This window comes from Notechis scutatus, chromosome 3 (assembly GCF_049901735.1).
Source record: "Notechis scutatus isolate UNSWTSFEM ecotype Mainland chromosome 3, rNotScu1.2, whole genome shotgun sequence".
NCBI lineage: Eukaryota > Metazoa > Chordata > Lepidosauria > Squamata > Elapidae > Notechis > Notechis scutatus.
Window position 1 is genome coordinate 195,507,095 of NC_142011.1, and position 7,081 is coordinate 195,514,175.

General features: G+C 37.1%; 1 long non-coding RNA gene across 1 annotated transcript; it reads right to left on the bottom strand.

Annotated features, from left to right (window-relative positions):
• Positions 1 to 1,703: 1,703 nt before the first annotated feature.
• On the bottom strand, positions 1,704 to 5,777 carry LOC148131544 (uncharacterized). Its single transcript, XR_015749044.1, has 2 exons — positions 3,155 to 5,777; positions 1,704 to 2,884 (listed from the first exon to the last, which is right to left on the bottom strand). It is a non-coding gene; the product is annotated as an uncharacterized LOC148131544 (long non-coding RNA).
• Between the last annotated feature and the right edge of the window lie 1,304 nt (positions 5,778 to 7,081).

Below are 7,081 nucleotides of genomic sequence, written 5' to 3' on the forward strand. Positions count from 1 at the left end.
CAGAAGCAAATCTGAGTTTGCTTTGTACTTGGTTTTCTTCTTGCCAATGTTTTATGACCAAACTCAATAATGTGAAGTGTTTTGACATTAGCTGAGTGAAACATCTCAGGAAGAAAACCTACTTCTGCAAATGCCTGATATTTCAACCTCCAGCTACACACATTTCTAAAACTGCATTATAGATTTATATTCCACCTTGTTTGCACAACTCAAGGCCATGTATAGAATGTACCCAACTCCTAGTTTCCTACAACAGCCTTGTGGTATAAGTTGGGCTGGGAGTGATTGGCTCAAGGTCACCCAGCCAGCTTTCATGCCTAAGGTGAGACTAGAATTCTCAGTCTCCTGGTGATTGGCCCAAAGTCACCCAGGTGGCTTGCATGCCTAAAGTCAAACTAGAACTCACAGTCTCCTGGTGATTGGACCAAAGGTAGGACTAGAATTTGTGTTCTTCTGATTTCTCGTCCAACTCCTTAACTACTAGTCTAAACTGGCTGTCAAAAATAATCTATTCTAGAAAAAAATATGTTTTCTTATTCCCCAAGAGGTGGAGTCAAAAATCGTGGTTTTCAAAGTACAAGGCTTGTGGTAAAATAAAAATTCCGGCTGGTCGTGTATGTTAAGGTTATGTCCCGGTTTAGGGATTTTAGATCAGAGATGGGCAACTATGACTTTATGACTTATAGACTTCAACTCCCAGAATTTAACAGGGCTGGCTCAGGAATTCTGGGAGTTGAAGTCCACAGGACATAAAATTGCTATAGTTGCCCTTCCTGGTTTAGATTGTAGTTTTGGAAGTCTTAAGCCGTTTTGAAGGGAGATGTGTGACCTTTTTGCAAATGAAATAAAATAAATAAGAAATTTATTGATTCAGCAAGAGTAATCTGTCTCTCTTGAGTTCAGAACTTATTCAACATAAATCAGATAGTGATCGGACACAGTGAAACTATTAATTTCATTTCTGGGTACATGGGGAGGATTCCGTCAGAACAAGATTTTTGTACTACATCCAATGTGGAATTTGCAGCTGGATATTTTTAGCAGGATAGGAGCAAGAAGTCATTCTTAGTCCATACTAGACAATCCATGCCCCATTTGTCATTGTATCAGAAATATTTCCTTATCTGAACAAAAAAACACAATGACCAAGATATGCTGATAAAGATTCAGGCATCCAGTCCAAATGTGTCTAAAGGTTGCATCATGACAACTGGATCAACCTTGGTTAATCTGAGGTGTTTCATTGCTCATCCAACGAAACTGACTGATGAAGTTGCTTGGATGAGCACTGAAATGTCTCAGATTAACCAAGTTTGGTCCAGTTGCCATGATGCAACCTTTAGACAGAATAACCAAAAGTGGACAAAAAAGCAATGGGTACTTCCAACTTCCTGCCAGCTTCCCCAATGAAATAAACTGAATAAATATAAAAAAAAATTGATCTTCCAAGCTTGGATAACACAAATTCCCAGGCAGATATGCAAAGCCTTGGAAGTTGTATTCCATCATATCTAGAGGCCACTAAACTAACAAGGCTGGTGTATACTCACAATAATTAATCTGCACCTTCATTTCTGAAAAGTAGAGTGACATGTTTGCATGTTTCCTATAAAAAATAGGGAGTGAAGGGTAATGATTGCCACCTTCTGACATTTTGAAACCAGGAGAAGCTTGTTCCAGCTAAAGCAATGGAAATGCCAGTCTTTTATTTTATGAATATTTTATTCATGATTTCAGTGTCAAAAACAGTTTACAAAAGGAAAGAAAATAATTGCTACTTGTACCAAGCAGTTGTCGAATAGTTGAACATGCAAGAAAAAGAATGTGCAAAATTTATATAGAAAGATTTTCAGAAGCCTGCAAAAAGGCTGCACAAAAGGATTTTTAAAATTACATAATGAGGTTTGTTTTTTTAATCTTTCTCACCCCTGTATGTCATTTCAATTTTTAAAACCCTCTTAAACAAATATACAAATATAGGCAGATATATCTATATATATATAATCAAAATCTAAAATGAAAACATGTGAAAATAAAAAATAGAGTAAAATGTTGATTTAATGGACCATTGGGGAGAGTGTGCCTATTAAATCTGAATTTGCCTCATTTGCATAACTAAAGTAGCATAATTTGCAGTAAAATCTATTTGACATATCCTCTACTAACTGAACCAAAGATATTAATTTGTTAAATGGGAGTAAGACCTAATAGAAATCCAGTATTTGTGCACTGCACTCAAAGTATAAACTTAAATCAAGATCCATTAAATTATGGACTTACTGCTACTCATTTTGGAACTGAATTCCTGGGATTAAGTACAGCAAAATTTAAAATATTTGTCAAGACTGTGTGAGTTGAGGCTTTGATCTAAGTTATTGATTTAACCATGGTTTGTTAGCCAAACCACAAATGGCTGGCTTCATGTAGCCTGCTACACTATAATCTACAATTTGCAATCCTTTCATGGCTGAATGCTTGAAACTAAGCTCAAAGATTAATACAACAAGTGATATAACAGCTTTGCCTGGTGTTTCTCAATCTTTACAACTTTAAGAAGTGTGGAGTTCAGAAATTCTGGAAGTTGAAGTCCATACCTCTTAAAAGTTGGCTGAAGTTTAGAAACATTGGCTTAGATGCCTGAGATTGTAGGAGCATAAAATAAGATCGTTATGGGAGAATCTTCTCTACCAAATCTCTTCGAGAAATAAATTACATAATAGCACAAATGGACCTTTTAAACAGAGTAAGCCCTGTCCTATGGCAGTAGGATAAAATCTCTCCCTTGGTCTTCAGACATTGTGGATCCTATAGTATTTATAAGATCACTGACACCAGTATTTATAATTGTGATAGGATCTAACTAACCCAACACTCTAGAAAAATCCTTTTAGAATGGATTTCCTGCAGATTTTCACAGCTCTGATCTAACTACCATCTTTTTTTTAAAATCTCAATCTCAAAAAAAAGGAATAAAAAATAAGAAGCAAGAACTGGAGTGTGTGTGTGTGTGTATATCTCTCTCTCTCTCTGTCTCTCTCTCTCTCTCTCAAAGGTCTTTCTGATATACTATCTGGTTCCTACCACTGAATACTAGTGAACATAAAGTACTAACAAAACAACAAAGTGCTAAGGAGCCATCCCTGAAGGCAGATACAGGTGGTCTTTGACTTATGATCCCAAAGTTGAACCCAAAATTTCTGTCAGTAAGCGAGACCTTGATTAAGTGAGCTTTGCCCTGTTTTACCACCTTTCTTACCATGGTTGCTAAGTAAATCACTGCAGTTGTTAAAGTTAGTTGAGTGAATCCAGCTTCCCCATTGTTTCTCAGAATGTTGGAAACACATTCTGGGAATCACACGACCTTGGGACACTGCCACCATCATAAATATGAGTCAGTTGCCAAACAGCTGAATTTTGATCGCATGACCCTGGGGATGTTGCAATGGTCGTAAGTGTGAAAAACTATCCTAAGTCACTTTTTTCCGTGTCATTATAACTTCAAACGATCATTAAACAGACTCTTGTAAATCAAGAGCTACCTGTACTAAGTTCAGCATTGTAAGATTAAACATTGCAAGACTTCCAGATCCAAATATTTCTAGAATAAAGCTCAAATGCTGAAAATACATGCTTTTGGAGAAATTTGGGAAATGGTGATCAAATCGTTTTTTTTACTACTTGTGGCACATTTCCACGCAAGAGAACAATTAGAGCTTCAGCCAATAAGAATATTGTAGCCATCATTTTAATGGTTGGTTTACTAGTTCTAATATGGCTCATTGATTTCTGGGCTAATTGCACTCAGTTTTGTGTTGTTTTGTATCCTGCATGGAGATGATTTTTAAATATCTCCAAAGTTTAGGATTATAGAAATGGGGAAAAAAAAACTGGAATTGGAACAGTTAGTTATTAGCCATCAAGTATTTGCAAAGGTATAGAAGACACTCAAACTACTATAGTGCAAAAGCATTTTATCTGACAAGTGTTTGAATTCATTTCCATATTTTTTTCCAGATTCCTCCTCCTTCTCATCCTCAAAATATTTTTATATCTCATCTCACGGAAAAGATCCCAGAGTTGTTCACAAGGATATAAAAAAATAATTACAAAACCAAAACACTCCGTTCAAAAGATAATGTGTTGATGGAGTGTTGATATCTAATTTAAAAAAAAAAAATCAGTGCAGCTAATTCTTTTTTTTTTTCCTGCTGCCTTGGATACTTTTATGGAAAGAAAAAAAGACAACTGGCAGTGAAAAGTTTTGAAGCGAACAATTAAAAAATACTTTGCACTTTGTACATTATAACAGAATTTTAGACTGCAGAATCTTAAATAGAAAGAACCATGGTAGGTGAAATAGATCGGACACTTCAAGTCATAAAAGCATTATATTGACAGCAGGGCAGTGTTTCTGCCAACAATTTAGCAAACAAGAAGAAGTGTTTTCACAAAGCACCGCAAGTTATTGTGTCAAACTGCAGAGCTGCTAAAAGGAACCATCAACAGGTTGCTGAGAAAAATGTGTCAAGTCTGTTCTCCCTTATGTAGTGTGTGAATAGAAGGCAAAGAAATATCAAGATTTCGTAGACATTTTACTGCACTTGGAAGATTCCAGGCCTATTTCAAAAAAGGCATCATTGCACATCATTGTGTGTTTACTCTTGATTTTGTAGGGAAGGTTAGTTAACTGGTTGGATGCCCTAATACTCTGGCACAAATGTATGCAGAACCAGAGATTTTGCCAAATGGTTTCCAGGAACTTATAGCTCAGGATCCTACTCCAGACAAAAATGGTTATACGAGACCATCGGACTATTCTGGAATATGGTTTTTATCCCTGAACATGGGTGAACACGTCTCAAAGTCCTAGATTCAACTTCAAAGTTATAAAGTTAATATCCTATACAAGTGATGCAGAATATTATTATTAGCCTTCAAACAACATAGATGCCACAATCAGCTTTTCTACAGTGTAACATTGACGTGTTATGTCAAATAAAATAAAAAAATAAAAAATTCACCTCCTAGCCACCAAGGGTTTCGAGTAGCAGAGTTTTCAAAACACTGGGTAGATACAGGTAGTCCTTGACTTATCACCACAGTTGAGCCCAAAATTTCTGTTGCTAAGCGGGACTTTTGCGAAGTGAATTGTGCTCCATTTTACAACCTTTCTTCCCACAGTTGTTCAGTGAATCACAGCAGTTGTTAAAAATTAGTAACCCGGTTGTTGAGTGATTCTGGCTTCCCCATTAACCTTGCATGTCAGAAGGTCGCAAAAGTTGATCACTTGATCCCCAGGTCACTGCCACTGACGTCATAAATATGAGTCAGTGGCCAATTTTCATCATGTGACCCTGGGGAAGCTGCAGTGGTCGTTAAGTGTGAAAAAAGGTCCTAAGTCACTTTTTTCAGTGCCACTGCAACTTCAAACGGTTACTAAGTGAACTGTTGTAAGTCGAGGACAACCCATATAGGCAGTATTTCATAAGGCCAGAAAATAACAGATTTGCAGCCTATGCGGAGTAATTTTTTTTGAAAGTTGAGTGATAACAGTAAATAAAAATGATTTCACACACACACATATATACAAAAGCATACTTTAAAACCCGACTACTGCAGGAACTGTTATTCTTGTAAGAATAACAGAAGTTATGTCATGCCATAAGGTTTTTGCAAACCTCTACAAAAGAGTTAATCTCATGAGATTACAACATTGCTTTCATCATTTTGCACCCTTCCCGCAGAGGCCCCTGAAACTTTCTGATTCTTTTTAATCTTCATTTGCATCTAATCTCCCAATCACAAAACCTTTTCCTTAACATTTGATAACCGTTTATTTGTCCCAAATGGGGCTTTCTTTCTGACAAAACCTATCTATTAAAACACAAGTTTCCTATTTACTTACAAGTAGTCCTTGGCGAGCGACAATTGGTGGGATTGGCGACTTGGTTGTTAAGCGAGGCAGTCACTATAAGTGAAACTGTGACTGTTTACAACCACGAGGAAGAACAGAGCTTCCATTGCTAAGCAGGGCGGTTGTTCAGGGAGCCACTCTCACTTTTACAACTTTCGTTTTTGTTTTTGTTTTGCCATGGTGGGTAAGCAAATGGTTGCAGTTACTAAGTGAATCACACGGTTGCTAAGCGAGTCTGGCTTCCCATTGATTTTATTGATTTTGCTTATTGGTAGGTAGGTGGGAAGGTTGCAAATGGCAATCAGACCCCCAGGATGCCACAACCATTGTAAATACATGCCGATTGCCAGGTGCCAAAATTTTGATCAAGTGATCACGAGGATATTGTGAGTTGTAAGCGCAACAAATGGTCGCTGTTGTACCTTTGTCATTAAACAGATTGTTGTAAGTCAAGAGCTACCTGTATTCCAGTCTGACTTCCTATTTTCCTGACCACATCAATGTCTCAAACCCTCAACCCTTGATGCCCATATGGGAATTTTTCCTACTCTATAGATATAGAGGGAATGCTTCAAAGAGAAAGACTAATGTTTTGGTGATTAGGACACTCTTTCTCAGCTATAATGAAGTCTGAATTTGAGATTTGAAATGTCATTACCTGGATATGCAGCGTGCCTGTATCTCTAATTTTTCTTAAAATCAGGTATTTCATCTACACTCAGGATTCAAACCCCATGTTAGCAAATAGGAAGAGGCTTCTTAGCTATTTCATCTTTTATCCGAGGGAAGGCTCTGGGTATAACCCATGTGGCATCATCAATTTTAACATCAAATGATATCAAAACTGCCAAACTGGGTCATGAGATCACAGGAACAAGCATTATGCCCTCTAGCATAAGGTAGTTATTCCTGGGTTGCAAAGTGCGCAGTGACCAGTAGATGTCAGCAAAGAGTTAGTTTAGAAACTCTCTCTTTCCTGACATCTAATGGCTGCTCGTATTTTGCAGCCCAAATACTGCAATCCTCATTGAGAGGGGTGATCTTCCACATTTAAATTGCACAAAGATTGTTGGGTTTTTTTTTTCTTAAGATAATGAGTAAACATCTGCACTGCATGCAAAGTTGAAAAACCAAAACATGTTTCTAATAAAAGGTCTACTCAGGTAG